Source organism: Bombina bombina, chromosome 2 (genome assembly GCF_027579735.1).
Source record: "Bombina bombina isolate aBomBom1 chromosome 2, aBomBom1.pri, whole genome shotgun sequence".
Classification (NCBI taxonomy): domain Eukaryota; kingdom Metazoa; phylum Chordata; class Amphibia; order Anura; family Bombinatoridae; genus Bombina; species Bombina bombina.
The window spans coordinates 873,175,991-873,195,066 of record NC_069500.1 but is presented as its reverse complement, the minus strand read 5'-3'; the positions used below and the strand labels follow the sequence as shown (position 1 = coordinate 873,195,066).

At 37.0% G+C, this 19,076-nt stretch overlaps 1 protein-coding gene across 3 annotated transcripts in view; it reads right to left on the bottom strand.

Annotated features, from left to right (window-relative positions):
* Positions 1 to 19,076, bottom strand: part of SH2D4A (SH2 domain containing 4A) — a 352,968-nt gene that overhangs the window by 250,485 nt on the left and 83,407 nt on the right. The gene's annotated exons all lie outside the window — the stretch shown is intronic.

Here is a 19,076-nt window from a genome sequence, read left to right as displayed (position 1 = left end):
ATTCATCTGCCCGCTGTCCCCTGATCTGAAGTTTACCTCACTCCTCAGATGGCCGAGAACAGCAATATGATCTTAACTACTCCGGCTAAAATCATAGCAAAACTCTGGTAGATTCTTCCTCAAACTCTGCCAGAGAGGTAATAACACACTCCGGTGTTATTTTAAAATAACAAACTTTTGATTGAAGATATAAAACTAAGTATAATCACCATAGTCCTCTCACACGACCTATCTAGTTGCTGGGTGCAAGAGAATGACTGGGAGTGACGTAGAGGGGAGGAGCTATATGCAGCTCTGCTGGGTGAATCCTCTTGCACTTCCTGTAGGGGAGCAGTTAATATCCCAGAAGTAATGATGACCCGTGGACTGATCACACTTAACAGAAGAAAATGAGTTTTATGTCCATTTAAGTATTGAATTATAAAATATCTGCATACAAAATAAATTTAGAGCTGCCTGTTTGTTAGCACAGTTTATAAGGTTTTGTAAAACAAGAACAGTGCAGGGATACACCTCTTGAAATGCCTGGTAGAATTTATGGTCCTGAGCTCTTCTGCCGTGGTTAAATTGGGACAGACGTAAATAAGTTTGTGCTTTGATCTAAGCAATCAGGGAGCAGTATTTATTCATGAAGGAGCAAGCACAATGTTCATAGGTATTTTAGCGCATAAGCTGACATCAGCCGTGCTGCCTTTAACTATTAATATATTTGCAGGGGTTGAACACAAAGTTATGTGCAAACAACAGTGTGAAAATAAAGTGTTAGATTACGAGTGGAGCGCAATCATGTGCTTACGCATTATTTGCGCTTCACATACATACATACACATACATATATATATACTGTATATACAGTATATATATATATATATATATATATATATATATATATATACACACACACATATATACACACACACACATATATATACACATACATATACACACACGTATGTGTGTGTATAAATAAACTATATATTATAAAACTCTTAGGTTGGGCCAAAAGAGTTTTCTACTAAATTTGTGGGTTGGCAAGATTTTGAAGAACTTTATTGAGCCCTGCCTTAAAGGGACGCTGAACCCCAATTTTTTCTTTTGAAGTTCAGATATAGAATGCTATTTTAGGCAACTTTCTAATTTACTCCTATCATCAATTTTTCTTTGTTCTCTTGCTATCTTTATTTGAAGAAAAAGGCATCTAAGCTAAGGAGCCAGACAATTTTTGGTTCAGCCCCTGGACAGCACTTGTTTATTGGTTGGTGAATTTATCCACCAATCAGCAAGAACAACCCAGGTTGTCCACCAAAAATGGGTCGGTATCTAAACTTACATTCTTGCTTTTCAAATAGAGATACCAAGAGAATGAAGAAAATTTGATAATAGGAGTAAATTATAAAGTTGCTTAAAATTGCAAGCTCTATCTGAATCACAAAAGAAAACATTTGGGTTCAGTGTCCCTTTAAGAGCACGTTACCATCTTTACGGAATGGACAGTTACTCTAGGAGGGACATGTAAGAAGTTAATGCAACAAGAATATTACCTTCTTTGAGGAGCTGTTACTTGACAAAAACATACTGTGGCACACCTGTCCACGACTCTTCTATTGTGTAACATCTAATACAACTTTTACTACCGAGGTGCATAGATTTAGAGTGACACATCACAAAGTATCACAAACACTTTATGAGAATGTTTTTAACAATCTGCTTTTTTTATAAACAATATTTACAGGAGCTGTAACAACATATTACTTGAAACAAGCAATACAAATGACATGGATTTAAACTTAAGTTTAAACTTAAAGGGACATAAAAAAAAGCAATAAGAAAGCAATGTAATGCATTAGAGCATTTTCTTATTAGACTATGACTTACATATAACTATGTGGAGTTAATTCAGCTGCCGAGTAACATTACATGCCACTCCCGAGTAAAGCACACACCAGTAAGTCAATCACAACCAGCATATGTTTGTAGCCACCAGTCACCATCCTTGTTCATTTCTGGAGCAGAAGTACTTAAAGGGACAGTCTACACCAGAAAATGTATAGTTTTAAAAGATAGATAATCCCTTTATTACCCATTCCCTAGTGTTGCATAACCAACAGTTATATTAATACACTTTTTACTTCTGTGGATACCTTGTATCTAAGCCTCTGCATTGTAGCCAATAGGAACTGGCTCATAGGAACTCCACGTGCGTGAGCACAGTGTTATCTATATGAAACACATGAACTAACACCCTCTAGTGGTGAAAAACTGTCAAAATGACCTGAGATGAGAGGCGGCCTTCAAGGGCTTAGAAATTAGCACATGAACCTCCTAGGTTTAGCTTTCAACTAAGAATACCAAGAGAACAAAGCAAAATTGGTAATAGATGTAAATTTGAAAATTATTTAAAATGACATGCCCTATCTGAATAATGAAAGTTTGTTTTGGACTAGACTGTCCCTTTAAAAGGGATATTAAACCCCAAATGTTTCTTTCACAATTCAGATAAAACATACAATAAAAAAAAAAAAATCCGATTTGCTTCTATTAATAATTTTGTTTCATTCTCTTGTTATCCTTTGTTAAAGAATCAGTAATGAACTACTGGGAGCTAGCTGAACACATCAGGAGAGCCAATGACATGAGTCATATATGTGCAGCCACCAATCACCAGCTAGTTCCTAGTAGTACATTTCATGCTCTGAGCTTATCTAGGTATACTTTTTTAAAAAGCATGCCAAGAGAATAAAGCAAATTAGATAATTGGAAAGTTGTTTAAAATTGCATGCTCTATATTAAAGGGACACTGAACCCAAATTGTTTCTTTCGTGATTTAAATAGAGCATGGCATTTTAAGCAACTTTCTAATGTACTCCTATTATCAAATTTTCTGCATTCTCTTGGTATCTTTATTTGAAATGCAAGAATGTTTAGATGCCGGCCCATTTTTGGTGAACAACCTGGGTTGTTCTTGCTGATTGGTGGAAAAATTCATCCACCAATAAAAAAGTGCTGTCCAGAGTTCTGAACTAATAAAAAAGCTAGGATGCCTTTTTCAAATAAAGATAGCAAGAGAATGAAGAAAAATTGATAATAGGAGTACATTAGAAAGTTGCTTAAAATTGCATGCTCTATCTGAATCACAAAAGAAAAAAATTGGGTTCAGTGTCCCTTTAATTATGCAATAAAAATGTTGTGTTTAATGTCCCTTTAACTGTGTGTTTAACCCTGTTCTGGGAGGTTAAACACATGAGCTTCTTTTCCTATCTTCTCAAAATCCTCATTCAATATATACTGTATATATATATATTAAAAAAAAAAGATTTATTTTTTTATTAAAATTATCACATACTTAGGAAGTCAAGCACAGCCAAGCATGATAATTCCAATGCATTAAATCTCAATTTCCCCCCAACAGCATAGTTTATGATCGACAATTGCTGTTGGTCACCAAAAATAGAAACAATAGACAAAAAAAATATATAACTTCTCTCCATGCTGCCCAACTGCTCTCATAAACTGAGCAGGCCACTCGTCCTCACTCCGCTGGTCCAGCATTCTCCTCTCTCTCTACATGTCACAACTGTATAATGTATATACATTTGCTTGGAGATGATGATGTGCTTGGAGATGATGATGTGTTCCGTATTATTTTTTTATCTGGTGCGACTCAATCCTCATTAAAAAGGTCTGTTACTGTTGTTGGCATGGGCAGTGCTATATTGATAGTTTTTTTTGGGGTCAGAGCATGCGCAGATCGGTGGCCAAATTTGCTACCGTTTATTCAATGTTTGTTGTTGGTCAACCTGAGAGCGTTGAGCATTTATCAAGTGTGTTTAGCTGTTGAAACAAAGTGTCATTATTCAGACTTGTGATCAGGTCGATTGTGATCAGTGAAATAGATGCTGTCAAGTCATCATATGAGTAACTTTTCTGATATCCAATCTGATATTTTTCCAATACCAGAATTGTGTTACCGTTTGCATTGTGATTGTTCCGATGTTGAAGGGACATTCTACACCAAAATTGTTATTGTTTAAAAAGATAGCCAACGTAACACCTTTATTACCCATTCCCCAGCTTTGCACAACCAACATTTTTATATTAATATACTTTATAACATTTAAACCTCTACATTTCTGCCTTTTTTTTTTTTTTTTTTTTTAGCTTTTCACTACAGGAGACTGCTAGTTCACGTGGGCCATATAGAGATAATATTGTGCTCACCCCCCGGGAGTTATTTAAGAGTCAGCACAACACAGCACTAATTGGATAAAATGCAAATCAATAGATAATAGTAACAGTCATATGATCAGGGGGCTTAGATACAAGGTAATCACAGAGGTTATGTAAAACTGGGGAATATGTAATAAAGGGATTATCTATCTTTTAAAACAATAAGAAATCTTGAGTAGACTGTCCCTTTATTATTATTATTATTCTTTATTTATAAAGCACCAACAGATTCAGCAGCGCTGCCCATGGGTACAAGGATAACAGTACAATGGAGAAACAATACGATAAAAGACAACATTTTACAGACAAATACAGGGGGAATTGAGGGCCCTATTCCCATGGGAACTTACAATCTAGATGGGTAGGAGGATGGGAAACAGGAGGTGGGGACTGCAAAGGTGAGAATGATATTAGTGAGGAGATAGAGGGCAACTTAGTTTGTTAATGAGTCAGGTGATAGGCTTCCCTGAACAGAAAGGTCTTTAGGGAATGTTTAAAGGAGGAGAGGTTAGGGGAGAGTCTGACAGCTTGAGGAAGTGTATTCCAGAGGGTTGGTGCCGCACGAGAGAAGTCCTGTAGTCTAGTATTAGAGGAGGTGATGGTAGAGGACGCAAGGAGCAGGTCATTGTTGGATCTTAGGGGGCGTGCAGGAGTATATTTGTTGATGAGTGAGGACAGGTAGGGTGAGACAGCATTGGTGAGGGCTTTGTAGGTCAGGGCGAGAATTTTGAATTTAACTCTGTTGTGAATGGGGAGCCAGTGAAGGGACTCACAGAGAGGTACAGCAGAAACAGAGCGCCGAGAGAGGTGAATTAGCCTGGCAGATGCATTTAGGATAGATTGGAGGGGAGAGAGGCGGGAGAGAGGGAGGCCAGTTAGTAAGTTGCTACAGTAGTCAAGTCGGGAAATTACCAGGGAGTGGATTAGCTGTTTAGTAGTTTCAGCACTTAGAAACGAACAAATGTTAGAGATATTGCGTAGGTGGTTGCGGCAGGATGAAGAGAGTAATTGGATGTGGGGAATGAAGGACAGATTTGAGTCAAGTGTGACTCCTAGGCAGCGGACTTGGGGTGATGGGGAGATAGCGGTGCCGCCAACAGTGATAGAAAAATTAGAAACTGGAGTAGAGTTAGAGGGGGGAATTAGAAGTAGTTCGGTCTTGGACATGTTTATTTTTAGGTGGTCAGAGGCCATCCAGGAGGAAATGCCAGATAAGCAGTCGCTGATGTGAGAATTGACAGAAGGAGAAAGTGCAGGGGTGGTAAGGTAGATCTGGGTGTCATCAGCATAGAGGTGATAGATGAAGCCATAGCTGTTGATAAGTTTACCCAGTGAAGAAGTGTAAATAGAGAAGAGTAGAGGACCCAGGACAGAGCCTTGAGGTACTCCAACAGACAGAGGCAATAGAGAGGAGGAGTCACCAGCAAAATAGACGGAGAAGAATCTGTTAGATAGATAAGAGTGAATCCAGGAGAGGGCAGTGTCACAGAGCCCAAGGGAGCCTAGAGTCTGTAGGAGAAGGGGATGGCCAACAGTGTCAAAGGCAGCAGAGAGGTCAATTAAGATGAGTATAGAGTAGTAGCCTTTGTTTTTAGCAGAAAGGAGATCGTTAGTAACCTTGGTGAGGGCAGTCTCAGTTGAGTGTTAGGGACGGAAGCCAGATTGCAGGGAGTCGAGCAATAAGTTGGAGGACAGGAATTGGGATAGGCGATCGAAAACTAGTTTTTCAAGGAATTTTGAAGCTAGCGGGAGCAGTGATATGGAGCGGTAGTTTGCAGGGGAGTAAGGGTCAAGGGAGAGTTTTTTGAGGATGGGGGTGACCTTTGCATGTTTGAACGAGGCGGGGAATGAGTCGGTAGAAAGGGATATGTTGAATATGTGAGTAAGAGCTGAAGTGAGGGTGGAAGACAGAGGAGGAATTAGATGTGAAGGAATAGGGTCAAGTGGGCAGGTAGTGAGGTGTGAGGAAGACAAAAATGGAAGCCACTTCACTCTCAGTGGTTGGGAGGAGGGTTAAAAAAAACAAAAGTCTCTCTCTAACATTGGTATATTCCACACAGACTTTATTTGCACATTGTATCTGTACTTAAAGGACTACTATTTTTATGGTAGCGTGCTTTTTGTGGGCAGTGCAATGTTGTGTGTCTTCAGTGTTTTTAACACTGTTAAGGCAATGTTTTGACTTATTTCTGCTCTAAAGTAATGTTTCTCAGTGCCAGTCCTCAAGTACAGGCCACATTTTTTAATCTCCTAATTAGAGCACAGGTGAACTAATCAGCTGATCAGTAACCATGGTTACTAACCTGCTCTCACCAAACAGCTGTTTATTTCACCTGTACTCTAGTTAAGATATTATGAAAATGTGGCCTGTTATGGATACTTGAGGACTGGAGTTTAGAAACACTGCTTTAAAGCCCTGTTCAGAGGATGTAAGGGTTTTAACTTCCTTAAAATGGATGATAAACGCAAAAATTAATTCCCCATACAATGATTAATTATGTACAGAGAAACAACTTTGCTATGTGGTTTCATTATTTATTTTGCTTGTTTGTCGTGCAATTAAAAGAAATACGAAAGTCAAAATTAAACTTTAATAAATGGCCATTATAATGGAAAAAATACATGCTCTTATTCCTTAAAACAGACACTCTCAAGCTTGGCCCTCCAGAGGTTTTGGAACTACATTTCCCATGATGCTCAGCTAACATATCAGCTGGCTGAGCTTCATGGGAAATGTAGTTCCAAAACCTCTGGAGGGCCAAGTTTGAGGATGTCTGCCTTAGAGCAAGTAATTTTAATCACTGTAGACCCTGCAAATCTAAGGGTTTAACCACTGGGCCAATCAGCAACACTAGTTACACAGCAAAGTTGTGCGACTAGCACTGCTGATTGTCTGTGACCCCAGAACAATACTGTACCTATGTGTTTAACCATTTTAGCATTGATTTGCAGGGTCTATAGTGATACAATGACATGCTCTTACAACTGAGAAAAGACAATATTTTTCACTATAATGGACCTTTAAGATACTTTTCAATTTACTTCTATTATCAAATCGACGTATTTCTCTTGGTATCCTTTGTTGAAAAGCATATCTACTAAGGCTCAGGAGCAGCAATACATTACTGGGAGCCAGCTGCTGATTGGTGGTTACACAATGTCTCTTGTCACTGGCTCACCAGATTTGTTCAGCTAACTCCCAGTAGTGCACTGCTGCTTTGGAGCCAATTTTAACTATATGATAAACCCTTTTGCAGGCAATAATAAATTGTTCTAACACAACAGAGCATTTTTTTATTTCCCTTTAAGAGACAGTTCTAGAAAAAGTCTATTTTTAGGGTAGTCAGCAGCAGAAAGCAAAAAATGTATGTATAGGCCGTCAGGTTTCTAATTCCTACTAAGTAAATTAACCACAAGCATAAAACTGAGATAATGAGCCATTTACCTCATAGAGCAAACACTTGCAAAGAAGCTAAATCAATACGCCCACAAACCACCCTCTATTTGACTTTGACAAGGCAAGATACATCCTACACAGTTATGCACGGTGCTGTGGTTTTACCTCGATTCTCATTAGATACTCCTCTTTTACAGGTTTATTGGAAACGCATGTGCCATTACCACAAAACATGCGCCAACTAGTTACCTGTGCACTGTATTTTTAGTAGCTGTTAAAACACTGTATGGCTTAATAACCAGCTGCACTGCTTTAAACGCCCCAAAAAACTGCCAGTATAGCACAGAATAAATCTACTGGCCAAATTATATGAATATCACAATATACAATATGATAATGTACAATTTAAAAGGGACATAAAAGTGAAAAAAACAAAATGCTTTAATTTGTTTAAAGGGACAGTCAACACAAATTATTTTATTGTTTTAAAAGATAGATAATCTGTTTATTACCCATTCCCCAGTTTTGCACAGAAAACATGGTTATATTAATACACTTTATCTCTGTGATTACCTTGTTTCTAAGCATCTTCTGACTGCCCCGATCACATGACTTTACCTATTGACTTGCATTTAAGCCAATTAGTGCTGTGTTGTTAGAATCCACAGGAGTCAGCACAATATTATCTGTATGGCTCACATGAACTAGCTTACCCTGATGTGAAAATCAAATACAAAAGCATGTGACAAGAGGCTGTCTTTAGGGACTTAGAAACAGACAGACATTTAGAAGTTTAAAGGTTATAAAGTATATTAATATAACCATGTTTTTGTGCAAAACTGGGGAATGGGTAGTAAAGGCATTATCTATCTTTTTAAACAATAACAATTTTTGTGTTGACTGTCCCTTTAACCACTGCAGCACTGGGAGTTAGCTGAACACATCTGGTGAGCCAATGAAAAGAGACAAATGAATGTAGCCGCCAATCACAAGCTAGCTGCAAGTAATGCACTACTGCTACTACTAAGCATATGTACATATGCTTTTCAAACAACGGATACCAAGAGAATAAAGTAAATTTGAAAATAGAAATTAATTTCAAAGTGTTTTAACATTACATACTCTATTTGAATCATGCAAGTTTCATTTTGTCTTTCCTATCACTTTAATACCAAAACTACACTTCTAAGTTAATGGGACAGTAAAGTTCATGATTCAGGCAAAACATGAATTTTACCCCCCAAAATTTTCAGGTTTATTGCCAATCATTTTGTGCAGTCTTTTTGAGTGCACACTCATGCACCAACTCCTACTAAGCATGTGCAAGCATTCACTGTATATACTATATGAGCCTGTGATTGGCAAACAGCTGTCACATGATTAAAGGACAAATCTACTGTTTATTTGAAATTCAAAGTGTTATTGCATTGTCCATTTAGTATGCATTTATTGATTTTACAATTCTACTGTAGCTATAACTTAATTTATAAACCTACATTTCCCTCAAATGCTGCAAATATTCTAATCCAACTACATACTAGAAATAAATGCCAGATAGAATGATGCATTCAAAGAAAAGATTAGTAGGAGAATAACATGTTGATGTATTTTTAAAGTTTCATTACTGACAAAATGAGTGTTAAGTTTTAATGTCTATAAAACAATGGGAGCTGCCATGTTGTAACGTAGGTTACCTTCTCTGTTGTGGCCAATTAGGGAGAGTTATAAATAGGCCACTAGAGTGTGCAGCCAATAGCTGTGTGAAATATAACAGTGTTCTGCACTTCCTTTTCTAACAGGAACTGAAAAGCTCAGATTTTCAGAATAGACTTACAGGAAAATTGGACAAAAATACCTAATTAAAGTCTAATGCAGAGTTTTTTTATACATACAATTGATCATTTTATATTACCATCTCAAAGTGTTCAATGTCCCTTTAAAGAAGTGGACAAACTCACTTGCTCGAATGGGCAAAGGCATTCACTGGAGTGTAAAGTAGTTTTGCTTCTAATATTTTGTTTATAGGTCTATATCACCATTTTTTAAACCTTTCCTCAGGCCTCCCCAGCAGGCCAGGTTTTCAGGATTACCTTAGTAAACATGGTTATTTTACCTGCTCTCACCTAACACGTGATTATTTGACCTGTTCTCTAGTTCAGATATCCCCAAAGTGTGGCCTGTTGGGGAGGTCTGAGGACAGGTTTGAAAACCAGTGGTCTCTAGATTACCTGAAGGTGATATGTGATCGATCTGATATTAAACTTTTTTTTTTTAGGAGGGGATAACAATTAGAAAGTAAAGGTCTACAAGACTCTTTGCCAAACCAATTATGGAACAATTAACATTGAAAACCATTAGCACATGCACAGTGGTCCATGCTCTCTCCAGCCCGCTACATCTATATGCCCTCCATGATTGGCTTTTTTAATGTGCCACACAGAGGGAGTGTAAGGCATCAAAACCTCCGTACCCCAGAACACATAAAGCATTTGTGATAGGTACTTACATTTCATTGTAATGCTGATCTGGGCATTATCAATAAAATGTAAAAGTAGATTTTTTTTTTAGTTGTATGTCCCTTTAATTAAAGAGACATCAAACCCAAAAATGTTCTTTCATGATTCAGATAGAGAATACAATTTTAAACAACTTTATAATTTACTTCTATTATCCGATCTGTTTTATTCTCATTCTTCTGAATCATGAAAGAAAGATTTAACCTATGTACATATAAAAAAAAAAAAAATATTTTAGCATAATTTTAAACCAAAAATGACATGTGACGCCTGGCCATAACATTAATGTGTATCTGCATGTGAGGTGATGTGGAGCACTCTATGGGTGTGTGACAGGACATTGACTAACTTCCTTGATATACATAATGATCTTCTGGTTTTTTTTTTTTATGATAATGACATAATAGTCACTCAATAGATACAGAGTGGTGCAATAAATACTATGAGTAGCTTATGAAAGATCAGATGACTATAAATTTGCACATGCTTAGCCCATGAAAAATTTATTTGCTAAACAGAGGATCTTTTAAAACAATTGCTATTCTAGCAGAGTGTGTATTCTAATCCTGTTGAAAAGTCAATCAAAATTACTTATCCACAGACTAACTCAAAATAATATAAACTAAACTAAAATACATATTCAATTTTTATTTTTATTGCTTTTGCTGTAAAATAACAGAGTGCTTCTTTCTTAAAGGGATATTAAACTCAACATGTATACCCTATAACATGTTTAATAATGCTTAAAGGGATAGAAAGGTCAACATTTTAAAGTGCGTGGGTGCTTTTGAATGGAAATTAGAAGCATTTTTGCAATATACTTCCTTTAGCAAAAATGCTTCTAGTAAAAGTTATTACTGTGAGGGCCTGTGCACCACTTCACCTTCTCTGAGAGTCAGTGGTGGCTTTTATGACACAAATTACATCTTCATAGACGCAATACACAACATATTGCCAGCTCTCTGAACTTGAATACTTGTGCACGGCCCTCATAGGATATGTGCACATGCCACAGAAAAACAGTAATCATTTTTACAAGAAGCATTTTTGCTAATGGAGGTATATTGCAAAAATGCTTTTTTTTTTAAAATTGAAATGCATTTATGCACATTTCAATTTTGACCTTTCTATCCCTTTAATTAAAAAAATGCACTTTCTTTATTTTGACTGCTTTTCTTGTAATGTAACACTGAACAATGTATTTGTCCACTCCCCAAGAAAGATTGGAGTGCGTTTGGTGGAGTGATGAACCCTGACATTCTTAAAGGGGCATGATACCCAAATGTTGAAGTCGTTGAAAGTGATGCAGCATAGCTGCAAAAAGCGAACTAGAAAATATCACCTAAACATCTCTATGTAAAAAAGGAAGATATTTACCTAAAAATGTCTTCAGAGACCACACCCCATTGTAAAGAGATTGTAATCAGCCAATCATGACTTGCAAGAGAAAATGCATCTGGCATGTGTGGAACAGTCATCTTATTCCCCTGCTCAGTTTAAAAGGAAATTTTTCACTAGATTTTTCTTTGCATAAATGTTTTGTAGATGATCCATTTATATAGCCCATCTGGGAGTGTTTTTGTAAAAATGTAAAGAGTTTTGCTCCTGCAGCTGCTTTTTGTATAATCGTCTTTTCATCTGCTGGGAAGGGGGAAATGTCTGATGTTCCTGTTTCCCCAGCCCCTTTCACTGGGTGTCCCAGCCTAACCTTATCAACAGTGCTAAACTGGGAGCTTCTAAGTAAATTTTCATAAGGTTTTATACTGGAGTTTTAGTTCATTATCTGTGCATATTCTTCTTTATAGTAGTGTCTATTACAAATGAAAATAGTTGTATACTGTCCCTTTAAGAAAGTTTACAATGAAATCTTGCGAGACTAAAGTGAAATCTCATGAGATCACAGTAAAGCAAAGTGTGACATCAGCACTCTTAATATTGTGAGCTGAAGAAATTTTGAGGTAAAATATTTTCCTTTTTTGCAGAGAGATGTTCAGGTGGATATTTTCTTATCAGCTTTTTACAGCTATGCTGCAGGATTTTCAAGTTATATGGGTATAATGTCCCTTTAAATGCTGCACCGTGATTGGTTGATAATTGCACAAACTTGTTTATATCAAATTGGTCACAACAAAGGAAGTAAAGCAAGTAACATTCTGAAGGCATTTTAAAGGGTGTGTACCAGGTCTGCAGAACAATAAATATATATTATTAATTTTTTTTTAAATTACAGTTTTAACTATTTTTACAACATGTATTTTGTGTGCACATATTTTACAATGCAATTAACTATTCTGATGCATACATTTTAAAAAATGGACTGCGTATGAAACATTCTGCACAATAATTGGTTAGATCAAGACACAAGCTCATTTACACCTCTTCTCAATTGGCAACAAGCAAATGAGACCAGGAATAAGGGTTCCACCAGGATTTAATTGTTGTATACCTGAACTGATTTTGATTTGAAAATCATGCCAATAAAACAATACTACTTAATTGCTGCTATAAAAAGGTAAAACAAATACTTTAAAGGGATTTAAAGGGATGGTAAATCCAAGCTTTTAAAAACGCTCGGATTTAACTTCTGCACCTCGCTAAAGTCAGCGCCACCGGCCACCCAGGGCACAATGCTCTTTACCAATAAGGTGACGTTTCCACCTCTAAACCAATAGCCGTGCTAGCATACAGAAAAAACGTCACCTCATTGAGAGAAGGGCACTGTCCAATGGGCCAGAGCTGCTGAGTTTAGAAAGTAGCTGAAGCACAGAAAGGGCGAGTTTAGCACCATTTTATTTTTTTACCAAGTGATCAATGAAAGTCCACTTTATTTTTAGTGATGTTAATCCTAGCGATTTACCATCACTTTAAAATCCCATTAATGACGAATTTTAGAAGAATTTCTTGCACACATTTATTGCAAGAATCGTATAAAAACCATAACAACCTTTTTTCAGTTTAACACAAATAACGTTTAATTATTTATTATAGCTACAATCCTACTAGCGAGTCTCAATACACAAGTGCAGCAAAAAGAATGCATACCAGCTTCAATCTTTTATTGAATATTTTATAAACATAGGGCCCTATTTATCAAAGGTCTTGCGGACCTGATCCGACAGTGCAGATCAGGTCCGCAAGACCTCACTAAATGCGGAGAGCAATACGCTCTCCGCATTTAACATTGCACCAGCAGCTCACAAGAGGTGGACAGGGTTATGGAGCAGTGGTCTTTAGACCGCTGCTTCATAACTTGCGTTTCTGGCGAGCCTGAAGACTCGCCAGAAACACGGCCCTTCAAGCTCCGTACAGAGCTTGATAAATATGGGCCATAGTCCTTTCCACACATAAAAATTTTTTCGGCTTCTGGATTTCACAACTTCATATGGACAAATTTAATTATTTTATTTTTAAATAACAGAATCAGTCAAATAAAATGACTAATCTTACTAAAATTATTAATCTCTAGTTAAATTGAAGGTAAAGTTTCGTGTATTACACTTTTTCCCCTGTAAATACTATATAAATAAATGGTAGTTTAATTCATCAAATCTTTGTAATCGCTATATTTATTTATTTCTTACCGTTTCTTTATCCGATTTAGAACACTGATAAAACAAGCAGTTTTTTTTTTCTAAGCCCCGGTCACGTTTTTATAATAGCCAATTTAAACACTGGCCGTTAGGCGGCCGTCAAATGACATCACTGCATTACTGTTCTCTATGCGCATGCGTTGCCTTCACTTCCTAGCTTCTCGTCTTCAAGCTCGTTCCAGTTTTGCGCATGCATAAGGCTACGTCTTCTCTATTGACAAACGCAGGCACAAATCTAATTTTCGGCGAATGGTGCGCATGCACAATTGCTCCGGCAATCGGGAACGCGCTTTGGAAGTACGTACAGAGCGGGTGGGACCGCTCTGTACGTAATATAGTGAATAATCCGGAAATCCATGGAGGGAGGAGCTACGAACGGCCGGGACAGTAAATATAAAGTGTTTAGATATATATACAAATATAAAAAAATAAATTAGCGATCATAGTATATAGTAGATTAGTAATAGAATACAGGCAACCAAAACGCAAAACTTTACCTTCACTTTAAAGTGATGGTAAAGTTTCCAATTTGTATAATCAGATCTGGAATGGAAACAATATTCTGGATGGACTTTAATTGATACATTTTAATGAAGCCATAACTTACTTTTTAATATAGCTATGAAAATTCTAATACTCCACACTCTGGCTGCCCAGTTCAAAAGTAATTTTGTCAGCCAAAAATTTTTTTTGGTGATCTTAAATTAATGCCATTAAAAAGGTGACCCATTTAGCACAAGCAATCATATCCCTGAATTATGTTTCTAGACAGAAATGTATCTAAGCCATTTTTAAATGTATCTAAGGTATTGGCATTTACTACCTCCTTAGGTATTGAATTCCATAATGTGATTGTTCTTACAGTGAAAAAAACGTTTAAGTTGCTGAAGATTAAATCTCCTTTCCTCCAATCTTAAATGGTGATCTCTTGTCTCAAACAATTTTCTTGGAATAAACAGAGCTTCTGCCATCTCTGTATATGGGCCTTGAATATATTTATATAAAGTAATCACGTCACCTCTCAAGTTGCCTTTTTTTCTAGAGAAAACAAGCCCAGTTTGGCTAACCTCTCCTCATAGCTTACATTTTCCATTCCCCTTATTAGTTTTGTGGCCCTTGTCTGAACTTTTTCAAAGTCTGCAATGTATTCTTTATGAGATTGGTCCCCAGAACTTCACTTCATACTCAATGTAAGGTCTTACTATGGATTTATATAGTGACATAATTATGCTTTCCTCCCTTGCATCAATGCCTCTTAATACATGCTAGTATCTTATTAGACTTAAGGCTGTGACACACTGCAAGCGATGCGGTGCGAGGCAAAGCAGCTGCTTTGCTCCGCGTCGCATCGCTTCTGAAGTTCAAATATTTCATCTCTGAGCACTTAGCTACGCGACCTGACGCAGCAGAGTGCTCAGAGATGAAAAGGCAAGACACACTGAGCGCGCACAGTTGCATCTACACGCTGCGCGTCGCTCTGCTTGCAGTGTGTCACAGCCTTTAGAAGCCGCCGCCCTGCATTGTGCGCCCATCTTATGCTTGTTATCTATAAGTACTCCCAAATCCCTTTCCTGTTTTGTTTTGCTAAAGTCTGGTCTCAATTAAATAATAGGTTGTCTGCTTATGTTTAGAACCTTGCATTTTCAACTGTTAAACCTGATTTTCCATTTACCTGCCCATTCTTTAAGTTTTTGTAGATCCCCTTGTAAAGCATTTTCATCCTGCCATGACCTATTAATCTTACACAACTTTGTATCATCTGCAAAAAAAAAGGATGTTGTTATTTAATCCTTGCTCCAAGTCATATTAAAAAGAACAGGGCCCGGTACAGATCCCTGGGGGACTCCACCAATTACCTGTGTCCAATCTGAGTAGGATCAATTTACTACTACTCGTTGCTTCCTGTCTTTTATCCAGTTATTTATCTATGAGTTAACATTTCCAGCTATTCCCAGTTCCTGGATCTGATTATAGGAATTAGAAACGTTACCATTACTTTAACCAACCAAACGTCTACACACTGATAGTAGAGATGTGCTGAAAGTGTAATTTGCTTGGTAGAACGAATAGTGCTGAGGCCATTCGTTTTGGACAATCAAATGTTGATAAGGATGAAAATCCTTTCAAATTTGGTAATCAAATGTTATTTATGGTTTTGGAATGTTTCTTTCTTTTCAAATGTTCATAATTAGATTGAATATCCACATTCAAAATTTTGAATGTAGCATTCGATTTAACTATTCAGAAGTTCAATAGTTCATGTGGTAAGGAATTCAGTAAATAAATACATAATAGATTCAAATATATCAATTCTAATTTTTCAATTTCTAACATTGCATAATTCGAATTAAAAATATTATTACAAAATATATTGATATGAATTTTTCTATTTAAAATTGTGCAATATTCGAATAAGAAAACTTAAAATCGAATATTACATTTAAAGATAGCATTAGAAATACTATTACATTAAAACGTTAAACATTCAATATGAACAAACGAATCTGTTAAAATGAATTTCATTTTTCAAATGTTGCAAAACATTCGCCCATCCCTAATTGATAGCTGACAATAACATTACATAATATGACTCAATTTCCCATTATACAACTACAACATTAAAATCTTATATCATGTTATATGTTTCAACAGTTTCCCATAATCTGAATAATGATTTCAATTTTGGTCTTGTCCCTTTAACTATACATTGCTGTTCTGGGTTCTACTGTGTCATTGTCAAAACAAATAATATTATATACAGCACATTATGAAATAGATTTAAAAAAAAAAGATCTAAAACATTGGTACTGCTAAAGGACAACATAACTCATTCCAGCACTGGCGTTGCTAGGGAGGGTGGCAGAGTAAGGCACTAGCCCCCACAGCATAATGGTTTCCCACCACCACTTTGCCCTGGCACTGTGACAGCTCCAACCGGACCCTCTTGTGGCACGCTCAATCCATTTGTGACACACCCAGTCCTGCCCTCCTTTTGAAGCCCCGCCCACAAATCACTAGGCAGTCTCCAACACAAAGTTTTTTGATTTTTTTTTTGCACTTTCATGTCCCTTTAACAAATATTTGAGAGGAGTCTGTATTATCCTTAAAAAGTGTGCATAATAGCTGCCATGAGAGAAATTATGCCATTTGCATCAGTAAAAAAAAAAATCTACTCAACAGCAACCAGCTGGATCTTATTACTTTCTAATTTTAAATTATTTTAACTGAACTGTAAATAAACATGAATTAATGTGAAACAGGATCTGTGGGGGGTTTCCCTTCAGATTTGCATTAGCAGATATACCCGTCACTTGGTCTGCATTGTTGAAACAGCTCCTTTTACTCACTATGCTTTCATGGAAAAGAGGTTAGTTGCAACAGAGGATACCGATGTAAAATTAAACAGAAACAGTAAGTTATTTAACTATAACTTCCATGTAACTTTAACCTGATATTATCAGCTGTGTTCAAAAAGAAAGATCCTTAAAGGGACAGTACACTAAAAATACATTAATGGAAGAACAATTTTACAATTGTTATGCCAGCTACAGAGTATAAAATTCCCTTTTTATGTTTATTTGTGTATATGAATCAGCTAGTTTTGTGCTTTTATACCACAGCCTATCTAAATGGGTTGAGCTTGTAGGTAATATCAGATCTCATTATGTTATCACTTTGTATACACACACTTGCTTCACATATATATGTGTCTGTAAACCAAAGCCCAATACTTAAGTAATACAATTATATTTTCCATTGTTCTCTTTAACCATCCTGCACCCCACTGAGAGTGTAATTTATTCTGCAGGCTTTGTTTACTTAGGATTTTGAATAGCCTGGACTCCAAGTATAGAAACTTTCAGTATAAGTGGGGATACGAAAGGCTAAATCAGCTATTTCAAATGCCATAATAGGGGTAACGGAGCTACTTGTAAACAATTTAATACACTCTAGCAGGTAAAATTAGTAACAATTTAAAGGGGAGAAAATGTTTGAGTGAACCGTCCATTTAAAAAGGGAAATTAATGTCAAAATTAAACTTACATGGGGGCGGAGCCTGGCCATGCTGGGACATGGCTGCTTTTTAGAAGAGCTCCGTAGCTGTAAGGACTCCCAACAATTCTAAGGGGGCAAAAGAACATCAAACTGGAAGTTTTGTGATCCAGCAACTGACCTGATACCACTTGCCACATTAAAACAACGCTAGGAGATTGTGCTCCACCCGCAAGCAAGCCATCCTAGCTACATCACACCGACACCGATCACACCGAAGCATCACACCGAAGCCTACTCTGGGACAAACCGGATCCATCATCATGTAAACCCGATCCGAAACAGCAGAGCAGCTACACACCTCTATCAGTACAGAGGGAAAGACAGACGAAGTGCGGCCTACTGCGGCGGTTACGCTGGAAACTCCCACGTGGCGTAACTACTGAACCGAGTCAGTACGGCCGAATAAGGCCTCAGGGGACACTGCAATAACCCAGGCATAGGACAAAACCATCAATACTACATATACTCCTGAGAGGGGGCTCATATTGAGCACAACACAAGGGGAAGAAGGAAAATAACTAAAGTGGGGGAAAATAGGCCCACATATCTCCTACATATCAAGGAAACTGTTAAAAGGATTAGAGTATAATACTCTAACACTCCGCTTCAATAAAGGAGCCTAATAAACCCCACCTATACTACAAGCAGTTTATCATCCACTCAAATGGCGGCCAAGAAAGGGACAAAAATGGATAAGCACAATAAACCGCCAACTGTAGCTCCCTCTGTGTCCTTCTTCTTTCAAACAAAAGAGCAGAATACACTTGAGAACACACAGCAGCAGGATGCCCCTGGATCCTGCCTGGATAACCACACTAATCAACATAATCCATTATTGGCTATACAGCCCCAGATAGCAGGACTGCCATCCAAAACAGATTTCGAATCCCTGAATTCCTTTATAAAAGAAGAGCTGAGGGACCTCAAAAAAGACCTTAACGAATTAAGATCCAGACTGACTGACTATCTTGAAAATGGACAAGACACACTAAATAACTTGGTGAGCTCCAATACTCAACAATTGTCTATATTTATAATTCTGCAAGCATTACAAGAAAAAAATTTGGAGGACCTCGACAATCGGTATCAGGTTCCTTGGTTATTTGAATCACAACTGCAGAGTCTAAATAAATTATATTTGTTTCACAACTGAAGTACAGGCTATTATATCAGCATAGACTGTTTTATTCAGAGTGATTTTTATAAGTAATGGCAGTAAGTCTTTATATGGTTATATAATATCGTTATACCATATAAATATTTAGAGGCTGAAAATAAGTATTATTATTA